Source organism: Bidens hawaiensis, unplaced genomic scaffold (genome assembly GCF_021521415.1).
Source record: "Bidens hawaiensis isolate Kalapana, Puna unplaced genomic scaffold, B.hawaiensis_p1.1 tig00040145_1, whole genome shotgun sequence".
NCBI lineage: Eukaryota > Viridiplantae > Streptophyta > Magnoliopsida > Asterales > Asteraceae > Bidens > Bidens hawaiensis.
Genome location: NW_027497086.1, coordinates 101,955 through 128,533, shown reverse-complemented (window position 1 = coordinate 128,533; position 26,579 = coordinate 101,955). Strand labels below are relative to the sequence as shown.

The window sequence follows — 26,579 nt, the reverse complement described above, 5'->3', positions numbered from 1 at the left end:
AACACGTTAAATAGGTGTGGCCAAAAATAAGACAATAGCCGCACCTCAAATTACAAAAATTAGAGTCTATAAATGACCATTAGCTACAACAAAAACATTGTTGTGTGACGAAAGGGTAGCAAAGTTGATGGAGATAACAAATTATGTGTGGCTAAAAGTGTGACATAGCCACACCGAAAACTCGTGATTTTATATATCACCATTACCCACACCATGCTTGCTTCGTTTTTTGTGTGTGTGACGAAAACATATAAAACGTCATATAAAAAATTCACCAAGTGTGACCAAATGGCATAAAATAACCACACTAGCCATTGGCCACACTTTCATCACTTGGTTTTTGTTTGCGTGGTGAAACGAGATCAAACATCATTGGAAAAATCACTATGTGTGACCAAAAGTATGATAATAGCCACACTTTCTATTACAAAAGCATTATGTGTGACAAACGGTAAGACAATAGTCACACTAAAAACTACAAAAGAGTGTTTGAGAGGCAAGTTCACGTTTTTAGCCACAGTGACAATAACCTCCAGTGTCTATATGATATGATTGGCCACACAAGACATCACTATGTGTGACGAAAAGTTTGACAATAGCCACACTTTAAATTAGGAAAAGCATTATGTGTGACAAACAGTAAGACAACGGCCACACCACAAACTACAAAAGAGTGTTTGACTGGCAAGTTCACATTTTTAGCCACATTGACAATAACCTCCAGTGTCTATATTATATGATTAGCCACACAATACCTCACTATGTGTGACAAAAAGTTTGACAATAGCCATACTTTAAATTACGAAAAGCATTATGTGTGACAAACAGTAAGACAATAGCCACACTATAATCTACAAATGAGTGTTTGAGTGGCAAGTAAATATTGTTAGCCACTTTTAATGTAATATCCATTGTCTATATGATATAATTAGCCACACTATTATTAAATTTAAGTGACCATTGCTTTGCTATATCCACACGGTATAGGTCACAAGGCACGCTTAACACAACCCTACTGGACACATTATTATAAAATTCATGTGGCTGAAACATGAGTTCATGTGGCTCTATACATGTAATGGTCACTCATAGTAAATAGTCATGTGGTCATTTCTATCGTTTAGCCACACATATTGGAGAGGCTTCTTGATGGCCAGCAACTAATGCTTGTACCCTTTAGCCACTTTTATAACAACATAAGGCCACTTAAAACTGTGTGTGGCCATATCATACCCACGTTGTCGCGACCTTTGGTCACATATGACCTGAACCAAAGTGTGTGGTGTTGGTTCCCGAATTCGTATCAATCTAATAACTATAACAGGTCTCAAATCTGTGAATATACGATTAATACTATAACTAATAGATCTAGCTCATAATTACTATAGATTAAGTTTTGTATATGTATACATATTATCAATATAAGTATATAGGAAGATCGAGAGAGGATTTGGACAGCAATTCGATAATTAACTCTCAAAACTTAACTTAAAAGTGAACAGGGTTCACTATATATAGAAGACAGGTCTGGTTCGCTAACATCCCCTAGCGAACCAGAACCTGCTTCGTTACAAACATTAAATAGGATAAACACCCTCTGATTCGTTAACTCGTTAACATCCCCTAACGAATCAGGAGGGAATAAGGTTAAGTCTTAGTTCGCTAACATCGCCTAGCGAACTAGACTATATACATAACGAACTAGATAATAATTAAACTAATTATTACATTAATTATTAAACAAAAACGTTAACAATAATTACAAAGACTCAAGACGCAAAACCGTGCACTAACTGACACCCCCTTGACTGATGATTTTCGGGCTTGTGCAGACAGACAATCTTTAAATCTTTTCAGTAAACCAACAACTTGTAGCTTCTCATATCAGATCACCCCCTCAATGTGAGCAACTCTTGGAGATCATCCCGATCATCCATTGGCGTATGATATGGTTCAATCTTTCAAAAATCAGCAACAAGTCATCAGCTATCCGTCAACACCGGTAAAGAAAACATATCTTTAAGTTTAACCTCGTCACACATCTTCATGAACAACTCGATCATTCAACATCTTTCATTTCGGTTTCCCCTCTCTTGATAACGTTTATCCCAAATAACTCTTTGAAGCTCTTCAACATCTCGTTCGCGAAGATGCACTAATGTTTGGGCATATGATTCAGAGTTCCAACCTCCATTAAAAACCCCAAATGATCAAATTCTTCAATATAATGACAAGACTCGTATATTTTTCAATAAGATCAACCCATTCGAGAATCGTCCCCCTCAACAGAAGTAATCCGCCGTATACTCGTAGCCAACATAGTCAGGATCAAGTCCCTCAGAAAGAAGTAAACAGACAGACACTCGTATCCCACATAGTCAGGTTTCAATCTTGAACAAATCAATCACTAATCGAAAAACAATTGCAGTCTTGAACTCAGTTAAACAAGTTTTTCAAACACGAATTACCAACCGAATTGCAGTAATTTTTCAAGAAACCTTGCAAACGTAGGAAGATACAAGCCAAATAATCTCAAATGAAAGTTTTATCTCCCCATTTTCTTGACAAATTCGGCAAGGTCTTAAATAATCTTCAAGGTTCACAAATAAACACACTCCTCCTTAAATTACACGAGATCTCCCTCTCTGCCAGTCGAAAACGCATAAACAGTCAGCCGGAAAATATATTTCCAAAATTTACACGAAGAGTCTCCAATACCTTAGGAACATCCCAGAAAAATTTCGATTAAGAAAATTTTTCCCAATTTTCTCGCCAAAATTTCACCGAAAATTTTCGAAAAATAAATTTTAACGCCAAAATTTTCAAGAATGAAAACTCTCTTACGAGGAGCATTCAGGAAAAAATCCGCGCAAGAAAAAAATTTTTTATTTTAACGAATTGCCTCTCTAATTCGTTATAGATATACACCCCATTCGTTAACTTAGTTCGTACTCCCCAATCGTCAATCAATCAGTTCGTTATAATTACCAACTCTAATTCATTAAAAGAAACCTCATTCGTTATAACAGTTACACGAATGGTCTTCAATTCGTTAAGAACTCCACTTCGTCATCCATATTAACGAATTAGCTTAACTCGTTACCAATACCTTAGTGAATTAACTTAACGAAGTAACTCTAATTCGTTATCATTAACTTAACGAATTACCATGACGAATTAACTTAACGAATCTCCTTAATTCGTTATTTTGAACTTAACGAATCAGCTTCACGAATTACCTTAATTCGTTATCATAACCTTAACGAATTACCTTAATTCGTTACCATTACCTTAACGAATTAACTCTTAATTCGTTAAATTTTCCATAACGAATTGTTACAGTAATTCATTAAACTCCCTTAACGAATTAGCTATAGTAGCAACGAATCAGGTGGTTGGATCTGAACTGCTTCGCCGGAAAAAAGAAATTCGCCGGAAAAATCAGTTAACTCGCCGGAAAAACTCAGATCTGGCCGGATTCTGCAAAAAACAAAAACCAAGCATCATCCAGGGCAGAATCATCAAACCACCATAATTATCCACGAAAATCACCACGAAAACTCGGTTTTTCACCACGATTCCAAATCTACCATCCAAATAACTTAACAACCACTGAATCATCATAAACAGAATCAAACCATAACATACTCTTCCATGGTGAATCACTCCATTCACCATAAATTAACACCAAATTACACTAGTAGGTTCGTATTCCCTTAACTAACACGAATCTACCATCAATTTAACTTAACAATCATTGAATTGATCCAAATCTGATCAACCCGTGACCATGCTCTTCCATAGCATATCCTTCAATTCACCATAACTTAACCTCAAATTACACAGGAAGTTCCCTCTTCCATCAATAAACACAAATTCACACTCAAATCCACCAATAACACACTAATTTACTCCAGATCTGACCAAAACCCGAAGAACACGAAAAACTCATATTCATACCTTAATCGAAGTATCGAGAGCAGCTCCTGCTTTGATACCAATTGTGAAAACCCGTTACGGATCTAGCCTCTAATACGATACATCGATTATATACAAGATCTAAACGTTAAATTATTACTTTATTGATAAATATGAGATGAATACATTATGGTGGATGGAAATAACTTATGGAGAGCATAATTTAGATCTAGATCTCTCTCTAAATATGTACACCTACAAATGAGCATGGATATGCCTATTTATAGGCCAAAGCACCAATTCGTTAATTTATGTCTAATTTGTTATATCTTCATAAACGAATTAGACTCCATTCGTTATGATTCCATAACGAATGATGATAACTTAACGAACCAGCCTCCATTCGTTATGTGTCGTTATATTACATAACGAATGGGCTTATAAACTTAACTAACTAGCCTAGATCACTAACGAATGGACGCATTCGCTATACAATCCATAGCGAATGGCCATTTTACAATAAATAAACAATCTAGACTATGTATACATTATTCGAATGCTACGGACAACAATTTCGTGCACTAACAGACACCCCCTTTTCCATAGCTATCGAATAATTTAATCTTGAATACTTTAACTGCAAATCACCAGTCACAAAACCGTGCACTAACATGTGGCTAAAGGCCTGCGGCCACACTTTTTTCGTGTGACCAAAGGTCAATTTTCACGTAGTAGTAATCGTTACGATATATTGTTCTCAATTGAAAATTTAACACAAGAAAACAAATACGAACAGAGTCTACTGTTGATTTATGTGTATCACAGTCGGAATATGTGAAATTAGGTTTACCTGATGGCGTTTTAGATCGATTCACTTGATTCTCATATTATTCGCTTGAATTATCGGACGATTTGCTTGAGATCAATTTGATTTCTTTCTATCAAATGAAACCCCTAACTATGAATAATGAGAAGAACGAACGGGAGAGAGGATTGGATTGTTGTACAGTTTTGGAGAGTATCTCAATTTCACCCCTCTTCATTAAAAAACCTCATTAATTTATCTATTTTTTTAGCCCTTGATCATCCAAAATCAATGGATATAATTCAGTTCTCTAGTTCTCTCTTTTAGTTCTCTCTTATAGAGGAGTTCTCTCTTGATCTCACCCATATATATATATATATATATATATATATAAACATATGTGTTTAAAAAAGGCTTTATCTGCACGTTACTTTCTAGCGTGCGCGTAGAAAAAAAAGTATAGTGAGACGTCCATGTGTATTTTGGTGAAAGAATGCACAAAATCTTTCACGTGTGTCTGTTCATATTCCTCTCGAAAAGTTACCAATAACCCAAGCCTTAACTCGGTGTTAATGGAGAGACTTTTAGGCTAACACATTGAGTTCTGGAGATTAGGAATTTACACAAACTTAAACCAAACTAATACAACTATCAACAAATGACATTACGACCCATGAACTTTTAATTAACTGTCTGTTAAACCATTGGACCATTGACCTCTATTGGAATTAGACAATTTAACCTTATTTGACTTTACGTTCCAACAAAATGACTGTACTTGGCTTAAGGGTAAGTCGCAAACCAAACCATCACATGACTATAACTAATTATATTAACGTCGTGACAACTGATGTGCGAAAATATATATATAAATAAAACATGAATCGCAACTAAGCTTTAAACAAAACAAATAATCTATCCTAGTTCACACAAACGGTAAGTGTACCGGTCGCGTATAGCAAAGATCAGAAAAGTCCGGGTATCGAACTCGAAGACACGTGAGAACGGCTCAAATTATAAACCCTAATCCAAGTCCTACCTAATAATATTTAATTGATTTTATTATTTTTTATTTTATTTTAACTAATTTAACTAACTTACTTAACTTAACGAAACTAAACGATAAAACTTAACGGTACTAACGGAGCTCTTAAATATGATAAAGGGGAACCACCTAGGTAAGGTATCTTAACGACTATCAACGACGCTCGGGTGACAACGAACACATAAAACCGGGTCCTAAAGATTATCTAACTAGACAATTATAAGGGAAAATAGGTCCCCACGGTCAGTTTTACTAAAGACCCCTAAAAACGTCTAGAAAGAATGATAAAGCACAGTGGATTTTCTAAGTACCTAATAATTTATTACTTGGTCCGTATCAAAATCACACATTCCTCTAAGGCTCATAATCCTAACAAACCTAGGGAATAAGGGGTAATTCAATATTAAAGATTAAATAACTTGGCTTACAAATTAACCTAATCAACGGCTAGAAAACCGCACGTGGTCTCGCAACGGCTAACTAAATCGACTAGACCAAAAAGATAAACCAACTCCTAATGTCTTGGTCCGACTAAAAGGAGATGAACTATTGAGATAAACAGCTTTAACCAATCAACCCTATGGTGACGTCAACCACAAAAAATCAAAAACACCAAGTAATTAGTCTAACCTACAATCCTAAACCAAACACAAAACTAATTCATGTAAAGATAAAATCACACGGGGTTTAATTAATATAATATTGAACAAACTCAATAGAAATCATAGAATAAAATCATAATAATATAAACTTAACAATAAAAAATCAGTTATATGTTCGTTACTCAACCCAAAATCAATTGTCAACACATTGTCAATCAACCAAACCTAGGTAGTTCTAATAAGTTTGGCTACTCAAACTCATGTCAATAATGATAAGAAACACATAAAAAAAACAATAGAAAACCTGTCTCAAATCAGAATTTTAGAACAATAATAATTAACTAAAAACTAGAAACCAAACCTAAAGAGTAAATCCCAACGGTGATTCTTGCAGCTTAAATCTTCAAAAAGTGCTACTGACCGTTTGCTTTATGTTTGTTTCCTTGCGTGAATAGTAGCTCCAAAATAAATTTGTTGGCATCCTCTCGTCACCACACAAAAAAAATCTCCAATCACAAATACTATATAATAATTAATTTTCTTTTTGATCTCCTGCTCCAAAAACGGTGGCTTTGTTTTCCCTCTTTTTTAAGTCCCCTCCTTCATAATAATAATAATAACACTAGGTTATTGACTCGTGGGCGCCACGGTTGGAAAAATATAAATCATGTAACATCCACACGTTTCTAGCATCAACTAATATATAAATCATGTAAAAACATAACATTCAACTAAAATAACATCCATTTTACAATTATAAATAAGTAAATAGTTCCTTATAAACCACATTTGTAGTTTTATTTGTAACTTTGCATTCCTTGTCTAATATAAGCATTTTAACACCGTCTCTGTTCTTCACTATTGATAAAACCACATATAGTTGACCATGTGTACTTGTGTAGACACCGGTAATCGTAGGTATATGCCAACTCTTGCTAGTGATTGGCCTTGACTTTTATTAATGGTCATTGCAAAACAATCCGCAACAGGAAACTGTCTTCGTTTCAATATGAATGACGGTTTCTTATCTGAAGGAGTTAGACCACTACGAGTTATATAAGTACGAAACTCAATGTTAGTACCTGAAATAACATTTACTTCGATAAAATGCATCCCTAAGTTAATTACTTGTAATCTGGTTCCGTTGCATAAACCGTTCTTCTTATCAATATTCCTTAGTAACATTATTGGCACACCAACTTTTTGAACCAATCTATGATGAGGCATACCAGACATCTTTAAACCATTTAGAAAATCCGGTGAGTGTAATGCTAGATCGAAACCAGGACTAACACTATCAGACTTGTCTATACTATCAAAACTGAGATATTTAACTTCTTTTTCGGAAAACAAAAACAAAATTTTGTCATTAATATCTTGGACAACCTCATTTAAAGGTGCAAGCATGGCCCTTTCTTGAAAATATGAAATATCATTAAAATTTTCTATAATGCTGGATATACAAAATCAATCAGATCAGAAATAGGATCGGATGAATCACAAATCAAAAGATCATCTGGTATATCTATAATGGCGTTGTTGTACTTATAAATAATGAAATGCAAATGTTGTATTTATAAGTAAATGATAATTTTATATGAATTATAAGTCATCATAGCTTATTTGAATCAAATACAAAAACATACAAAGATTAACAAAGATAAATGAAAAATTAAAATATATTATAACTTATATCATGAGTACAATAATAAGCAAACAAAAAATTAGTCTCTAAATCAACAAAACAATTTTACAATTTTGATTCAACAAAACTTCTATCTCAATGTTGATTCAAAAGATGAACTGTATTTAAGACATTTGTTGCACATCAATAACCGTAATGTTTATTACTCTAAGATAGTACCCGTGTTTATTTACACATCAATTTAAATATTTGTTGCATATCAATGTTAAAAGATGAACAATATCTAAGACATTTCTTTTTATAAGTATATTTTAAATTTATTTTACAAAACAAACTTTTATGACAATCTAAACCCTAAATTTAGTATTTCATAATACTATAATTAATTAATTGATCTTCAAAATAAAGTCTTAATCAATATATTAATTTTTATTCAAGTATAGTTGGCATATAGTTAATCCCTAATATATATCATTTAAGAAATTAGGCAAAATTTCTCATCCATTTTTTTATAACTCCTTTGTGGATAAGTTATGTTAAATAGTTATTGAATAATAATAATAATAATAATAATAATAATAACAATAATAATAATAATAATAATCTAATATTGTTTTAATAGATTGTGCTGTGTAGATGTATTAATTGCATCTACTCGGGAGATTAAACTTTTCGCCATATTTCGTGCATGCTAATTTGGTGGTGATGAAAATAGAAATTTAGTTTTGTTAAAACTTAAACATATGGTCTACTATATGTTGCTTTATCACGAATGAAGAGTAGATACGGTGTTAAAATGTTTATATTAGACAAGGAAGGAAAAATTACAAATAAAACTACAAATGTCGTTTATATGGAACTATTTTGTAATTTATGAAATTCTTATTTGTAATCTATCTAATGATTGTAAAATGCATGTGATTTTCGTTTGAAAGTTATGTTTAATAAAGTTTTTATTTTGTTACCGACTTTATTAACAATTGTATATCATCTTCTCGTCTCCACATGTATGTATGAAATTATGTTTTCCACTTTCATATTACCGGTGGATGTTACAAGATTTATATGTTTCCACCCGTGGCACCCACGGGTCAATAACCTAGTATATAATATACATATTTGATTCTTTAAATGCATAATGTATGAATCTTGCAAGTTATAAAAGCAATGGTATATTCACTTTAAAAAGTGTTGTAGGTAACAATATTACAATCAAAAACCTAAATTTAGTCTTTCATAATACTATAATTAATTGATCTTTAAAATAAAATCTTAATCAATATTCAATAACATATTAATTCTCATTCAAGTGTAGTTGACATATAGTTAATTCCTAATATATATCATCCAGGAAATTAGCCAAAGCTTTCACATCTAGTTTTTTATAACTTATTTGTGGATAAATTACGTTAATAATTATTAAATACATAATATAATAATAATAATATATTATTGTTTTAATAGATTGTGCTCTTTAACTTTTACGTTTCTTTCAATGTGTATCCATTTAACCCGTTTCCTTTGTAGCTATATTTTTTTACCCATTTAGACAATTGTATCTACTCAGGAGATTAAACTTGTCGTCATATTCCGTACATGTTAATTTAGTAGTGATGAAAATAGAAATTTTAAGAATTAATTAATACCAGTCAATTTAAAAGTGTAACATAATTTAAGTAATTTTATTTAATATAACGATAAATTTAGTAATACGATTATTATTGATATAAAACGAACAAATGAAAGTTTAGTATATTTAAGGAAACGCTTATTATTGATATAATCGTTATTATTGATATCTCTATAGAGCCCGTGTTACACACGGTTGGAAATATAAAAATAATAACATAAGAACTTGTAAAAAATATACTTAATTTTTTCAAACACGGGTCATAGTTCCAAATCCATAATAATCTAGCTAGTATTTGAACTAACAATATACCAAAACATATTCATAATATAATAATACAAAAGAACAATATGGTACCAAACTACCAATTAAAAGTAAACTATAACCCACAACCTTCATCTCCTTCAAACAATATGAAATTTGAAATGAATGATCAACTTTGTATTGTGAGTCTCTTGGACTTGCTTGGCTGCTACAAATTCAAATTATAAGGTATTATGTCATGAATATTAGATAATCGGTAATTGCATCATTTGAAATTAAAAGTACAACTCTCATATAATTAATATGTTATAAACAAAATGGATTCATATGTTATAAACAATTACAAAAGTTTAAATAAACATATATGTTATAATAATAACATATAAAATGATTCATAAGATTTTACTTCCGATCCCAACATCACCTATAACATCTTTTGTCTTAGACTTAGTAACTAATTTTGAAACTGCACCATCAACACTATCATAAATATCCTCGATGTTCCTCTTTAGATTTGTTAACAAAGTTTGTTTTAACAATTTTCATATGAGTAGCACTATTCTTACCAAATGATATCATCTCCTTCATAACAAAAGAGAAGTTAAAAATACAAAAGTAACAGTCCCATATCACATATATTAAACATACAAATTAAAAGTTTCCAATATTGCATTGACGGTGTCTTAGGATTGGACATCACCATTGCTAATCTGGTTTAATTCGGGCATTTCAACCATTCAAGTAACAAAAAATAAGAAAGTATTTTAATCTATCAAAAAAAATAATATGATAACATTTATAATATTACTAATACCATTTCGTTGTTAAACCTCTATTCCAAACAGTCCAGAAACAATACGTCATTAGCAAATTATCAATATTAAAACACGTTGCTCTTTCAAAATCGTAGTCGACCAAGAGGAGTAAATATGCTTTTCAAAACATAGTATTCCCAAACTGATGTAATTTCATATAGTTTAAAAACCGTGTGAGTTCTTTTTGAAACAATATTACGTAGCATTAATAAAAGAATCTAATTTGTGAATTATGGAAATGTCAGAAGTCATTTATTTAAAAATCTCATACATAAAATTAAATTTAAGAACATGTTTAATTATGGATTATGTATTAAGTTAATATATAATATATAATTAACTTGTTTATTATATATTAAAAATTATATCGTTAGATAGTTTTATAAAAATAATACTTTAATTTTAAAATTTAAAGTGTCATTAATTTAGATGCATATTTTGATAAATATTATTGATTAACATTTAAAAATATTAAATGTGGGTGATGTGTATTATAGAAAGTTTTGAAAATATCATTATGTATTTTGAAAAACTGTAATCTATATTTATAGAATTATAGAGACTTGGTTATCATATTAAAGTTTGAGAAAATAGTCTATATTAATATTGAATAAAACTTAAACGAATAATTATGCAAAAAAGTATATATTAATATTGAATAATAATAATGTTGTGAACCATATATGTAAAGTAAATAATATGAATGCATAAAAAACATTGTAATGTTTTTCGTTACAAATATTCTATTAAAATGGATTTAGTTTGAATTTAAGCTATTTAAGTTATTCAAATTCGGCTTTTTAACAAATATGGAAAGTCAAACTATATAATTGTAATAATGGGATCCTTAGACTAAGATAAATATATATTTTTTAAATTGTACATTTTCATACTAAGATATAATAATAAATTTTTGTAAACTAAGTATAGATGAGTAATAATCGGTTTCTATAATACCATATTAAATGTGTATAAATCTAAAAATGTAAATTAATATAATATTGGAAAGTATAATGATGTTTTAAATTGGACGAAATATTTGTAACTTAATTGGACATTGACAAAAACAATAGAGTAATGATTATGCTACTATAGGTAATTTAATGCACATTATAATCTAACTTAAATGTATTATAGAATAATCAATTAAAATTCATTTCTGGAATATAATATAATCATTTAACTTACATAGATTGTGAAAAGAAATATACACCAATATTAAAAAAGAAATATACATGAATATTAAAAAATAAAAAAAAATACATCTTATCAAGTAATACTCAATCAATGAAATCTTCTTTCTCATTCAAAAAAATCCTAAGATTAAAAAATTCCTAAGATTCTCACCAAGCCACACATCATGCTTGGGGATGCATGACTTTCTTAAAAATGCTTGAATTATGTTACCATGAAACATTATTATTAACATTAGTACAAAATTGTATGAAAAATATACTAAAATTAATGAATGTGTAGCACTACCATTTCATCTTGCACAATCATTTCGATGGACCAATCTTCTCCAGGATTTGAATTATCCTTAAGACGCCAAAGTTTCAGAATACGCACCTTGAGGATATAGTCACCGCTAAGAACATCCAATTGATTCAACATGGTGATGTTTGCTGGCTCCATCTTCCTAGTGGTGAAAATTTTAAAATAAACAAAACATTAATTGCTGAACAATAACACTTTTAACCAAAAAATCTAAAAAACAAAATGAATGATATAAACAACTAAAAATATAAACCTTAGAAACAAAAAAATTCGTTTAAGCTATATTTGGTGTGATAGTGTAAGAATTGTTGTGTGAAAGTGAAGTATTTATATATAGTTCATAGTAAAGGATTAAATTATGGGAGATTTGAATAAAGAACGAATGTATATACGGAATTAATTAAAAACATAAAATTAGGAAATTTCAATTAGCTTAAATCATGGACAAAAAATATGGATTTTCAAAATTTGAATTACTAAAATTTAATATTGTTATATAAACAACAAAAAAGTAAAAACACTTTTAAGCAGAAAAATGAAAGATGAAAATGGAAGATATATAGACAACAAAAAGTAAAAACCTTGGCACAAAGCTAATTGTTTTTACTAAAGAGGCTTTGATGGTGTAAGAATTAGTCTCTCAAATGTACATATTTATACGAAATGAATTAGGGTAGACTAAATTATATAAGAAAGGTATACAGGTAATTGATTAGAAACATAAATTTAGGAATTTTCAAAAATTTTCAAAAAAGGTATAGTAAGAACGAATAGAAGGGAAATCGTAATTAATGGATTAGAAAAATTTGAATTTTCTAAAATGCAATGTTACATAATTAGATTAGAAATACAAATAATATATTTCCAAATTTTTGAATTTTCTAAAATGCCTAATTTCCTAAAATGCAATGCTACATAACGTAAAAATATAAGTTACTAATTATATTATTTACAATAATATAATTAATCATTAATTATAACACCATATATTATGTAATGTAATTCATATAAGGTGTGAAAATAAAAGTTACTATTGTTATATATATGTAACTCAATTGTTAATTAGTAAATCGTAATTATAAGTCAATGTTTACAATAATAAGTCAATGGGTCAACAATGGATTTTTAACTCAATTGTTATTGTTAAACAATAATAAGTCAATAGATTTGTATTATAATTGTTAAAACATAATTAATGATCGTAATTAAGTCAGTGGGTGAATGGGTCAATGGGTCAAATGAATTAATTATAGTAAAACTTAATGATTGTTAATTAATGCAAATTTACATTCAAATTTACACCATAATTTGTACAATAATTAATTCAAATTTACAAATTAATTACATTCAAAGAATATATAATAATTAATTCAAATTTACAAATTCCGTAATTAACCCATTTCCTTAATCAAATAGGGTTATCCTTTCCTAAATTTAACATGAATGGTACAAACCTTTACAACTTTATGAATTTGATAAATTTAAATAAATATAAGATTTTAACAAAATTTTAGTATTTTAAATCGGTACTCTCTCTATATTATATATATATATATATATATTATCTGTAATCTCTATATTAAATCCGTAATATCTTCTATTGATGAAATATCAACTAATTATCTAAATTATATATCATATATTATATAAAAAAAATAACAAAGGTGGTGAATGAAATCAACCAAAAATAATAAAATATTCAAAATAAAATTTTGAATATTTGGTTTTCGAAACTATAGCTACGATTTTAAAATATTACGTTAATTAAAATATTCAAAATGAAAAATTAGACATTAAATGAAAGAGGAAAGATAATACTTTAATAGCATTGATTAATCTTATGCTAATATATTATTGATTTATTTTATTAACTTGAAAATTAGAGAATGCATTGATATACATGGAAAGTATGAGAATCAACAAATAGGAAGTGAGGATATGGACTTACAGCCTATTGCTTTAATAGTATAGTTAGATTCTTTTTATATTGGGAATTGTAGGGGTTTTAGTTTCTTCTTTGAGGTTTCGTGCGTTACACCAGCCCATGCATCCATTTAATTTGTCTTAAGCCCCATGATCCATTTAGTTATGTTCTCGTGTACTCCAAGGCAATTCCACAACCTAACATGATGCAAATATTATGTTTCTTTTTTTTTATTAGTAACAGATTCTTTCATTTAAATTATAATTCAAGTAGCAAACTGAATTAGTTTGTAATTTAACAGCTTTAATATGATATTAAATTCCAGTTTGTCATAAAATTAAACGCCCAAGATTAAAATTCAGTTTTGACTCATTCTAGCTCGTAGTCTCTTAAAACTATTAAAATCTAAATATGAGTCAAATAGAAGTTATATTTAATAAAAACCTAACTCAAAAATATTCAAATTGTGGAAATATTTCTATGATAAAATATATAATTGGGACCACATTACACTACAAGAAAACAGGGCAATTGCGACGACCTTTACGGTCGCAAAACGGTCGCAACTGCCATGTTGCGACCGATTTGCAACCGAAAATGCGGTCGGTAAAACGCAGGTCGCAAAAGCCCAGTTGCGACCATTTTCTACAGCCGTCACAAATCTTGCAACCGGTTCAGCCATCGCAAGTCTCGCAACGGGTGATGCGGTCGCAAGTCTCGCAACCGGTGCTGCGGTAGCAAATCTCGCAACCGGTGCTGCGGTAGCAAGTCTCGCAACCGATGTTGCGGTCGCAAGTCTTGCTACCGGTGGTGCTACGGTCGCAAGTCTTGCTACTGGTGTTGCGGTCGCAAGTCTTGCTTCCTCCGGTTGCAAATTTGCAGTTTTTTGCTACCACTTTTTTGGTTTCAAGGTAGCCAAAAATAATTATTCAAAATATATATAAATATAGATGCAATCATGCAAACACACAAACACATATCAGCCTATAAATTTGTATTAAAGACTTTAAATATTAAGAAATTTTTATTCGAGTTCTAAACAAACGTACAAAATGTTACTCTGGCTAAACACAAATCAAAAACCAAAACTACCATACTTTTGAATTACAAGCCAATTGCATACTTCTATGTCCGGTTACAAGCAGTAGCTTCATTTAGACTTATCAATCTCATACATATGAGCACCTTTTGGCACCAACTGGTCATCCGGGTTTGTGTATGATAAGATGGAAAGCAATACCTGCCAAACACACGCTACATTTTAACATCATGCTTATAAACTATATAAATGAAGATATCTGATAACAAAATACAACTAGTAAATCTTATATTAAACGCACCGAATCTCAATAGGCAACAAATCACATAACACAAGTAACAAAGAATCATATAAACTAAGATATATAACCAAATTTCAACAAAAAGAAATTAGGACTAAATCGAACTAATCATATATAACCTTAATTATGGGGTATTGTATTGATTACCCCATAATTAAGGTTTTTATAATGCATATTAAGAACCCCTTAATTAAGGTTTCTATTAAGCATAGAAAAAGAATACTTACACCGGCCTTGTAGGAGGTTGTTAAAGAGTGGTTACAACATGAGCCTTGAACATTAACACAACACAGTAGCACCTTAGCATCAAGAAATCCTAGGCTTAGTATAAACTAAATAACGACTAAGGCGGCAAAATTGAATAAAAATACTAAAAAAAAACTCACTTGCGGATAACAAACTTCATACACATGTTTGCAAGAAACTGGTTAAAAAAGTTTCTAACTGTTTGAAATGCATATAAGAAACAAATACAGCAGTGCTTATCAGTTAACAAAATCGTGCAACCTTCACTATGTAACCATACATCTTAAACATGATTCACATCACAAGCCTAGTTACCAAATTTAGGCTTCAATCACTACTCGCTAGTGATATGTGAAATTTAACATATAGATATAATCACTACTTACACTTTCAAGTGAAGTTAGGTAATCGGATAATGAGTCCAATAAGCTTCCAGAGCCAAAACCAAAGTCAACCTGTCACAAGCCAACAACAACCTCAAATCTTATGTTGATCTAAGATATTTAAGGGTCCGCATGGCTGCATAGAGTCACAGACCACTACCTCATAAACCACCAACCCATTTTTAACTTTCCCCCGGGTCCTCTTTTAATGATGCAACAATGGTGTCCCCTAATCGGGCTCCTTTTTTCCCTTCAAAGCGTGTATGCACATTAGTCGTCTTACCACAGAATAATCAACCACAATGAGGAACATCTACTCACTGCTCACATCGAACAGATTGATGCTAATACACCATTTCAAATACAACAAAAGAATAATCTAAATTCTGAAACAAATTCATCTCAATCTAACAAGTAACTCAACACATATATGTGAATGAAAATCCTATAGTTACGAGTGACGAATTAACTGGTGGAGCGAGAGGTACCAAGTGATGCTTCACGGTGGCTGGTTATGGTGGTTTTTTAGCTGATCGTAGGAGACAGAGGAGCAGATCTGAAATGATAATGATAAAATTGGGGATTTTATAACTAAGAGATGTATAAACACAATTGCCATGAAAAGAACATATCAAATTAGTTGTCCAATCAGTTAATGCATCATAGTCCTAGCTGCTCACTTCACACAAAATATTTGGAATAATACTTAGATTATATCTAGAAGTACCTTATTGGCATTTGGCAATGATCTCAATACTGCACCCCTACAGTTCAGAGCAGCAATTGAACTCTCAACCTAAAAGATACACCAAATGACCACCAAAAATGTATCCAAAATATTTTTGACTCATACTTGAACTAAAATGCACACAATTAGCTCAAACTGAAATAACATCCTAATTTTTGAGCTAGTTGTGTGTGTGTGTGTGTGTGTATATGTGTGTGTGTGTGTGTGTAATATGTTTATATATAATACTATTGTGAACTAAAATGCACTAAATATATGGCAGCAATGCATGCTCCTTTATCACTTGGCATAAAACACAAATTAGCATAAAATGAAAAAATAAACTACCATTACATAATTCATAAACATAATCGGTGCACAATTTGAAAGTAAAGGTGGAATGAATTGATGACCTTTCAATTTGTGGGGAGGTACCTGTCCATTGGAAATCGGAAATCAGCCTGAGACCTAATCAGAAATCGGCCTGAAATTAGGATAGGAAACCGGAATCAACAGCATTGGACAATCTTCCTCTGTCCATCTCCGGCAACCGATACCGCAGCCAGATCCGGTGGTGTAACTGGCGGTGGCAACCGGAGATCTCCAACGGGAGCGGAGCTGACTCACCGTATATGTCAACAATAACAACAAAGATTCCGTCATAAAGCGTTTCAACATCCATATCAGCCTTATCTGTTTTGATCCACAAGATGAATTTGCCCTTCGGTCATGGTGGAGCTGAGTGACGGCATAGAGTTCGTTCTCCAGATCTGTGGCCTCGAACGATTGCTTCCAGGTATCCGCCGTGGATGTTGAACGTCATCGCTTCGAATCCGTACATCCTGTCCGATTGATTGATTCAAACAGATCAGTTGAACTGGATTCAATTGGATTGAATTAACAATGGAGATCAAATGAAGGTAGAGGTTGTTATTATTATGGACTGTCTAATATGTTTAAATATGGTTAATATTGGATACAGATACTTTATAAATATGAACATGAACGACTAGAATAAAATATTTATACGGCCATCAAAGTTTTTAATATTATTAAATTTGTTCATCTACCGTTAAGACGGTCGCAACCAATACAAACGATCCTGTAAATTTGCAACCGGAAATAAACAGTTGTTAAAACTCCGACCGCGTAAATAAACGGTTGCAAAAACTCCGACCGTTTAGTCATTGAAAATAAACGGTTGCAAAATCTCCGGCCGCCTAGCTATGGTTGCAAAAACTCCAACCTCCTAACCACCAGTTGCAAAAAAATTCGATCACTTTGACACAAAAAAATAAACGGTTGCAAAAACTCCGACCGCTTAGCCACTCGGTTGCTAAAACTCCGACCGCTTTGCCACCGAAAATAAACGGTTGCAAAAAATCCGACCGCTTAGCTATCATGTCAAGTAACTAGGTTTTTCAGTGGCAAATTTGCAAAATCGGTCACTAAAATTGCTACCGTTTTTTTTTCGATAGCAAATTTTGGTTGCAATTGCCCAATTTTCTAGTAGTGTTAACAACCTATAAACAATAAATTTCATATCTCAAACCTAAATTCCCTCATCACATGATAATAGGGCAAACTATCTCACAAAGAATTTTGATTTAACTTTTAAACATCAAAAAATGATCTTATAGTATACACATCCATTGCTTTACAATTACATTCTAGTTATAATGGGATAGAGTTGACTATGAGAACACAGAAGATATGTGGATGCAAATGTGTTTGGAATTGCCAGAAATTCGTACACCTGTAAACCTTAATTTACAATGCAAGGCTTTATATAATTACAAATTTAAATATAATGCCTGAGCTTTGAAATGGTTTTCTTCTCGGTTTCATGTTGAGAGTAAAGTGAGTCCTTGCAAAATTGGGATAAAGTCTTTGTGATAGCGTAAAAATACGATTGGAATCAAGTCTGTGTGAGTGTGACTGAAGTGAATCCATGAAAAAATTGCCGAGAAAAAAGATATGCATGGAAGGCGTTACAACTTGAGGCGAAAACCAGATATAAATAGATTGAAAGATAAAAGGAAATGAGATCAAGGCAATGGCAGACAACAATGCGAGATTACTGCGTTTTTATGTCCGTGAATAACCAAGGTAATATTTCTTTCCAATATTGTCTGAAGTTAAACGACCAAGGTAGAGTCGATCCTACAAGCATAGAGTTTGTGGGAAGCTATTGGCCACGTAACCTGTAACATCCGTCATTTTCGGTCTTTTTTTGTATTTGTATTTGTATCAAAACCCGACACGATTTGTAAACCAAGTCTTTCACTAATATAAAATATTGGATTTTTATGTTTCATAATCATCTCTTACTTTTTGGATTTGTTACTAGTTTGTATTATTTGACTTGTTTAAACCTTAATTTTTTTTTAAAGAAAAACACATGCAAGTATTGATATAAAACAATGAAAACAAGTTTGACTCCTTCCCTATATAAACAACCCCATCCCCTTCATTTCTTCTTGCTCATTCATCTTCTTTCTCTCTCAAACTAAGAACACTATCTCTAACCTTCAAGGTTCATAATTATCAACAACCTTCTTTAATTTTTGTTTTGTTACTTACTAATTCATATCTTGTGGTACAACATATATATAATATGCACCCCGTGTTTCCTCTGGCTTTCATCTTCTTCGGGAGGTTATATGCTACAAGGCAAGGCTTATGGAGGACTCTTTGTAGTTCTTGATTATACTATTTTCCTTTAATGTTTTACTAGTCTTGTTTATATTGTAAGTAGTTTAGTGTTTCTAATTCATGTTTAAAGAGTTCCATAGTGTTGGGTATGAAGTCACTAGTCTCGGTTTTATCCCAAGATTAGAACCGAATCAAGACCGAACCAAGACCGGACTCTTGTTTACTAGTTTTGTTTACTAGATTTGTTTTAAATAGTTAAATAAACATGTTTATGTAAGATTTGAATATTATAACTACTAAAGCCATTTTTATAGTTCTATGGTATTTGGGTATGTGGCAACCATCCTCGGTATCATTCCGAGTCAAGGACCGAACCAAGACCGAACTAAACCGAGTTCACTTTCTTAAGACACACAATTGTGTTTTTGGCCACCGAAACTCATCTTTTCTTCAAGAATGTATTTTAAACTAATTTTAAGTATTTTAGCAACTTACTTGGTGTGTCGGGATCCAACTTGATCTTATAACAAGTTTGGACCGGTGAAACCAAATACTCACTTAACGGACGTTAAGGTTCTCCACAATAGAACTATATACTTGGTTAAGTCTTTTGATTTTATTGAATTATCTCAAAACATTTTGGAAACTTAACTTTGAGTTTAGTTAATTATCTAGACCCATATTAACAAATCCGAACACTCGATTAAAACCTTGTTTTGGTATTCATATACCCAAGGGTTTTGCAATAGTGCATTATAACCCACATAAGTTACTTAACATAGGTTGAGTACTAATTATGAATGAAATACCAAGACCCGGTTTCGAGTAAACTTACTTTTTAGAACATGTCTTTAATTTCCCAAATATTTACATTTTTAAACCATAAACTTCATTTATTTACTTTGCTTGCCATATTGTACTTTAAACCCTTCCAAGACTACCTACTAACTTAAGACCCATTTAATCTAGGTCTTGCTCGTTAAACACGATCTCCGATTATTCACGAATCAATCTCAAGTTACTTAGTTAACGTGAGTACATTTCATCCCCCGTTTTCACTTTTATCTTTTGGGGGTAACATGCGTACTTATTCAAACAAAAGTGATTTATCATACTCAATTCTCAAACCACAAACTTTAGGGTGTATGATGCTAGAATACTTGCTCTTTTGTATGTTATATGTCTTATATGCTTTACTTGCGCGAGTGTTTATTTTTACGTTGTTGTTGAGCCTCATTAAGTATGATTATACGCTCCCCTAACTACTTAGCCTTGTGCTAGTAGAATAGGGCCTCATTATCCGAGTATGTCGGTTGTTACCGAGTAGAAAGGATCCTCATTTACATATGTTTTATATGCCACGATTGATGCTTTTATTTATAGTCTCATATACGTTTGTGGATTTCGCTCATATTATATATACTTAAAACTATGAAATTACTCACCAACATACGTGTTGACAAATGCTATTTTATGCATTGTTACAGGTTTGATTATTACTTGAGTTGGAGTTCGAAGACGTCATTCTATTTGATACCGCTAGGTTATTAGAAAAATGAACAATATCTATCTTTTATATTTTGTTGTTTATTTGTTTGAACAATATGTGTTACTTTGATGATTGAATGAAATTAATGAGTTGATTAAATATTGTCACTTTAATAGTGTCTTGTGTTCTTGGGCAATCCGTTTCACCCCGGCATGTTCTGCCGCCTTTGGTTGGGGTGTTACAGATTGGTATCAGAGCCAAGACTATAAGATAGGTGGTTAGACGTAACGGCCTGGTATAGTTTTGTTTTAGGGTCCTTATACGTGTTGCTTATATGTGTTACCCTACTTGATTGTTCATTACACTTATACATTTAATTGTTTATTTATTTCATTTAATCTTCAAAAATATACACATGCACACACTCTCATAGTATTCCAATGTATCCTTACCTTAAAATGCAAAAACATTAGTTTTTATATTGTGTTTTATGGATCACAAAATTAATTTGGATCCCGTTATTTAAGATCTCCTTAAAGGTTGCATTTATATCGGGTTTGTAGCCATCATGGAAAGCGAAACACTATGAAACGACCATTTGACAAAAAGATTCCAAGAATCGAATGTGATATACTTACCTGGGATGGTTGAATTATAGTGTGCGTTTTCTAGGCCTACGAATCGTGTTATACATGTCAATACTTTAAGTTGTCGAATGCAAGCGTTCCGGTTGCCTCCTTATATTTTGTTTTTTGTGTTAAAAATACAAGTTGTTTTTAACATCTTGTTATATCTCCGTTTTTATTATATGTTATTATCGTTATTTGAGTCACAACAACATAATTAAGACGCGGTGGTACGTGCACATGTTCGACTCCACCTATTATTTTATACAATTTTATTTGTCGGGATATCAAACCCTGGTGATTTCATGTACGATTTCCCGACTATATATATAAATTTCAAAATCTCAAAACCTCCAATTTTTGAATGACAAAAGTTTGAAACGTATAAATATATATACATTTTTATCTTTTGATGCAAGTATAAAATGGTTTTTACTAACATTCTCATTCTCATAACTCTAGGATTCACAATCATTAAACCCTACATTTACTCATTTTTCACTCATACTTATATCAATTACCCCAAACTTATACCATTTCTCTTTTATTATTTTTGAATGCCTCCAATCCGTCGCCAACTACGCAAGCTGAGCTCCGGTCGTCGGATGGCCGCAATGGTAGCAAAAGAAATCGCCGTTGTGATTCCCGGACTCATAACTCAAATCCAAGCCACCCAACCCACCGTTACTCAAACCACACCCAACCCCATACCTTTCGCTTTGAAAAACTTCACTGGTGCCAGCCCATCTCAATTCTTTGGTACGAACTGCGCCACCACTTTGTTGCAATGGTTCGAGAAAATGGAAAGTGTGTTTACTCTTTGTGAGTGCCCCGAACTCAAAAAGACCGCGTATGCCTCTAGCATGTTTGAGAATACCGCCCGCACTTGGTGGAATAGCGAGATTTCCACCCATGGAGCGGAAATAGCTATAGCCTACTCATGGACCAAGCTCAAAGAAGTCATGATGAAAAAGTTTTGCCAAAAACATGAACTTCAAAAACTCGAATCCGAATTTTGGGAACTCAAGCAAGAGAGTGGTGACAACTCCACCTACTCCAACCGCTTTCACGAGCTTAGTCTCTTGGTTCCTCACTTGGTCACTCCCTTCGAAAGGGCTATTGACAAGTATGTCGGCAGTTTGCCTATGCAAATCCGTGACTCGGTGATGAGTCGCAACCCGCAAACCCTTCATGATGCTATTACCTTCGCCGGTGCTCTTTCTGAAAACCATGTCAAAGACGGTACCCTCTCCATCAAGAAAACGAGTGACAAGAGTAAGCCCGAACCAACCCCTCAAGCTAAAGCCGACCCACAACCTCAAGCCATCAACTACTCCAATTCCACCCAACACACCAACAAGAAAATCAAACCAAACTACCGAAACTATGCTGTCACCCACCCATCACAACCTCAATCTCAATCCCAAGCACTCCAAAACCGAAAAACCATATTCCGGCCCGCACCCATTGTGTAACACTTGTCAACGTCATCATCCCTCCTACTCTGCTTGTCGCCACTGCACCAAGTGTAACCGCTATGGTCGCACTAACAACGTGTGTCGAGAAGCCTCTCGTGGCCAACCCGCTCCACCAAGGTTTGCCCCATCCAACCAAAACCGTCCCGCTCCTTTTGCTCAAAACCCTCCATCCCAACCTAGGGCTTGTTTCAATTGTGGAGACCCGAATCACTTCCGCAATGCTTGTCCTCGACTTGCCCTTGTTAACCAAGCCCAAATCATACCCACACCCTACTACCAAACCCAAGCCTATCAAGTTCAAACTTACCAACCCCAAATCCCGCAACTCTTGGCTCCTCCCGCTAAACCGATCCAAGCCATGCAAGCCCTTCCTCCTCCACCACATCAGCAAGCCATGCAAGCTCTCCCACCTCCTCGAGCTCAACAATTCAACCACGGCAACCAAGGGCGTGCCTTTATGATGAACGCCAACCAAACTCAAGTTGCCAACGATGTGGTGAACGGTACGTTTTTAGTAAATGAGCATTTAGCTTCAATTTTATTTGATACCGGAGCTGATAAGAGTTTTGTTTCTTTTAAATTTGAATCTATTCTAGGCGTATCCCGCACTAAACTTTCTCGCCCCTTTTCTGTCGAATTCGCCAATGGAAATTCCATCATCATCGATTCGGTCATTCGCGATTGTATCCTTACTCTTTGCAAGCACGAGTTCTCGATCGACCTCATCCCGATGCAAATGGGAAGCTTCGACATCATAGTAGGCATGGATTGGTTAGCTTTGCACCGTGCCGAAGTCGTTTATTATGGCAAATTCATTCGTATCCCGCTCGTCAATGCCAAAATTCTCAAAGTCTTTGGCAAAACGATCCCCAAGAAACTTAACCTCATGTCTTGCTCTCAATCTCGTAAGTACTTACGCCAAAAGTACGTTCCATTCCTAGCCCAAGCGGTGATGAAAGATCCAAAAGAAAAGAAAATTCAAGACATTCCCGTTGTTTGTGAATTTCTCGGCGTTTTTCCCAAAGACGTCTCTGGTCTTCCACCCATTCGTCCTGTTGAAATTCGAATCGACCTTGTGCCCGGCGCGACTCCCGTAGCCAAGGCTCCTTATCTTTTAGCTCCTTCGGAATTGCAAGAGTTATCGAACCAACTTCAAGAGCTTTCCGATAAGGGCTTTATCCGTATAAGCTCTTCTCCTTGGGGCGCTCCCGTCCTCTTCATGAAAAAGAAAGATGGCTCGTTTCGCATGTGTATCGATTACGGTGAACTCAATAAACTCACCATTAAAAATCGTTACCCTTTGCCTCGCATCGACGACCTCTTTGATCAACTTCAAGGCGCAACTTGTTTTTCCAAAATCGATCTTCGATCAGGTTATCATCAATTGCGTGTTCATGAAGACGACATTCCTAAAACCGCTATCGTACTCGGTATGGACATTATGAATTCTTGGTTATGCCTTTCGGATTAACCAATTCACCCGCGGTATTCATGGACCTTATGAACCGTGTTTGCAAACCATTCTTGGACAAATTCGTAATTGTTTTTATCGATGACATTCTTATCTTCTCCAAGACCCAAGCCGAACATGAACATCATTTACGTTCCATTCTCGATCTCCTAAGAAAAGAACAACTTTATGCCAAGTTCTCCAAATGCGAATTTTGGTTAAAAGAGGTCTAATTTTTGGGTCACGTCGTCAACGATAAAGGTATTCATGTTGATCCCGCCAAAATCGAGGCCATAAAATATTGGAAAACTCCATCCACACCCATGGGAGTCCGATATTTCCTTGGTTTGGCCGGGTATTATCGGCGATTCATTCTAAACTTCTCTAAAATCGCGTTACCCCTCACTGCACTAACTCATAAAGGAGAACCTTACAAATGGGGACCAAAACAAGAAGAAGCTTTCCAAACTCTAAAGCATAAGCTTTGCAACGCTCCTGTTCTAACCCTTCCCGATGGAAACGACGACTTTGTGGTATTTTGCGATGCATCCAACCAAGGTCTCGGTTGCGTTCTCATCAACGAGGTCAAGTTATTGCATATGCCTCAAGGCAACTCAAGGATCACGAAAAGAATTATAAGACTCATAATCTCGAACTTGGTGCCGTCGTTTTCGCTCTCAAAATCTGGAGACATTATCTTTATGGCACAAAATGTGTTGTATTCACCGATCACAAAAGTCTAAAACACATATTTGACCAAAAAGATCTCAACATGAGACAACGTCGATGGGCCGAATTACTTAGTGATTACGATTGTGAAATTCGCTACCACCCCGGTAAGGCGAATGTTGTGCCCTTAGTCGTAAAGTTAATGTCAAATCCGTTCTGCTTCATAGCATCATCATTCAAACCGATCTCCAAGACCGCATCTATCGAGCCCAATGCACCTCCATTGATGAAGGCAATATGTATTACGAAATGTCATGTGGAGCCGAACTTCAACTTGAAACCAAACCCGATGGCTTGCTTTATTTCCTTAATCGTTTGTGGGTTCCCGATCGTGATGAACTTCGTACTTTCATTCTCGAAGAAGCTCATATGTCGCGATATTCCGTACATCCCAGTGCGGATAAAATGTACTTCGACCTTCGATCTATTTATTGGTGGCCGGGGATGAAAAAGGACGTAGCACTTTATGTCTCGAAATGCCTTACTTGCTCAAAGGTTAAAGCCGAACATCAAAAACCTTTTGGTTTACTCGAGCAACCTCCTATTCCCGTTTGGAAGTGGGAAGGCATCGCTATGGACTTTATCACCAAATTGCCTCCCACTCAAAAGCAAAATGATAGCATTTGGGTCATTGTTGATCGATTAACCAAATCGGCTCACTACATCCCGATCCGCGAGAAGTACTATGTTGAACAGCTCGCTTAAATCTATGTTCGTGAGATTGTATGCCGCCATGGTATTCCTTTGACCATCATTTCTGATCGTGATGCTCGTTTCACATCCCGTTTTTGGAAATCGCTTCAAGAAGCTTTGGGCACTCGCCTCGATCTTAGTACTGCTTATCATCCTCAAACCGATGGCCAATCCAAACTCTCGAGGATATGCTTCGATCTTGTGTTCTTGATTTTGGTGGAAATTGGGATTCTCATCTCCCGCTTATTGAATTCTCATACAATAATAGCTATCATTCTAGCATTGATATGGCTCCTTTCCAAGCTCTTTATGGTCGTAAGTGTCATTCTCCGATTTGTTGGAACGATATTGGTGAAGCCCAAATCACCGGTCCCGAGATGGTTCAAGACACTACCGATCGTATTGATCAAATCCGCAAAAATCTCCTCGCTGCTAGAAGTCTCCAAAAGAGCTATGCCGACAAACGGCGAAAACCTCTCGAGTTTAATGTTGGCGACTTTGTCCTTCTCAAAGTATCCCCTTGAAAGGGGTAGTCCGTTTTGGAAAGAAAGGAAAACTAGCACCCCCGTTTTGTAGGCCCATTCAAGATCCTCGAAAGGGTTGGAAAAGTGGCTTATA

General features: G+C 33.7%; 1 long non-coding RNA gene across 3 annotated transcripts; it reads right to left on the bottom strand.

Moving 5' to 3' along the window:
• Positions 1 to 14,982: 14,982 nt before the first annotated feature.
• LOC143591903 (uncharacterized) lies at positions 14,983 to 17,772 on the bottom strand. Of its 3 annotated transcripts, none has more exons than XR_013145802.1 (4): positions 17,277 to 17,772; positions 16,111 to 16,670; positions 15,713 to 15,756; positions 14,983 to 15,385 (listed from the first exon to the last, which is right to left on the bottom strand). It is a non-coding gene; the product is annotated as an uncharacterized LOC143591903 (long non-coding RNA). The 3 variants fall into 3 exon arrangements; XR_013145801.1 differs by having other exon boundaries at positions 15,713 to 16,186; positions 16,275 to 16,670; XR_013145800.1 differs by having other exon boundaries at positions 15,713 to 16,670.
• Between the last annotated feature and the right edge of the window lie 8,807 nt (positions 17,773 to 26,579).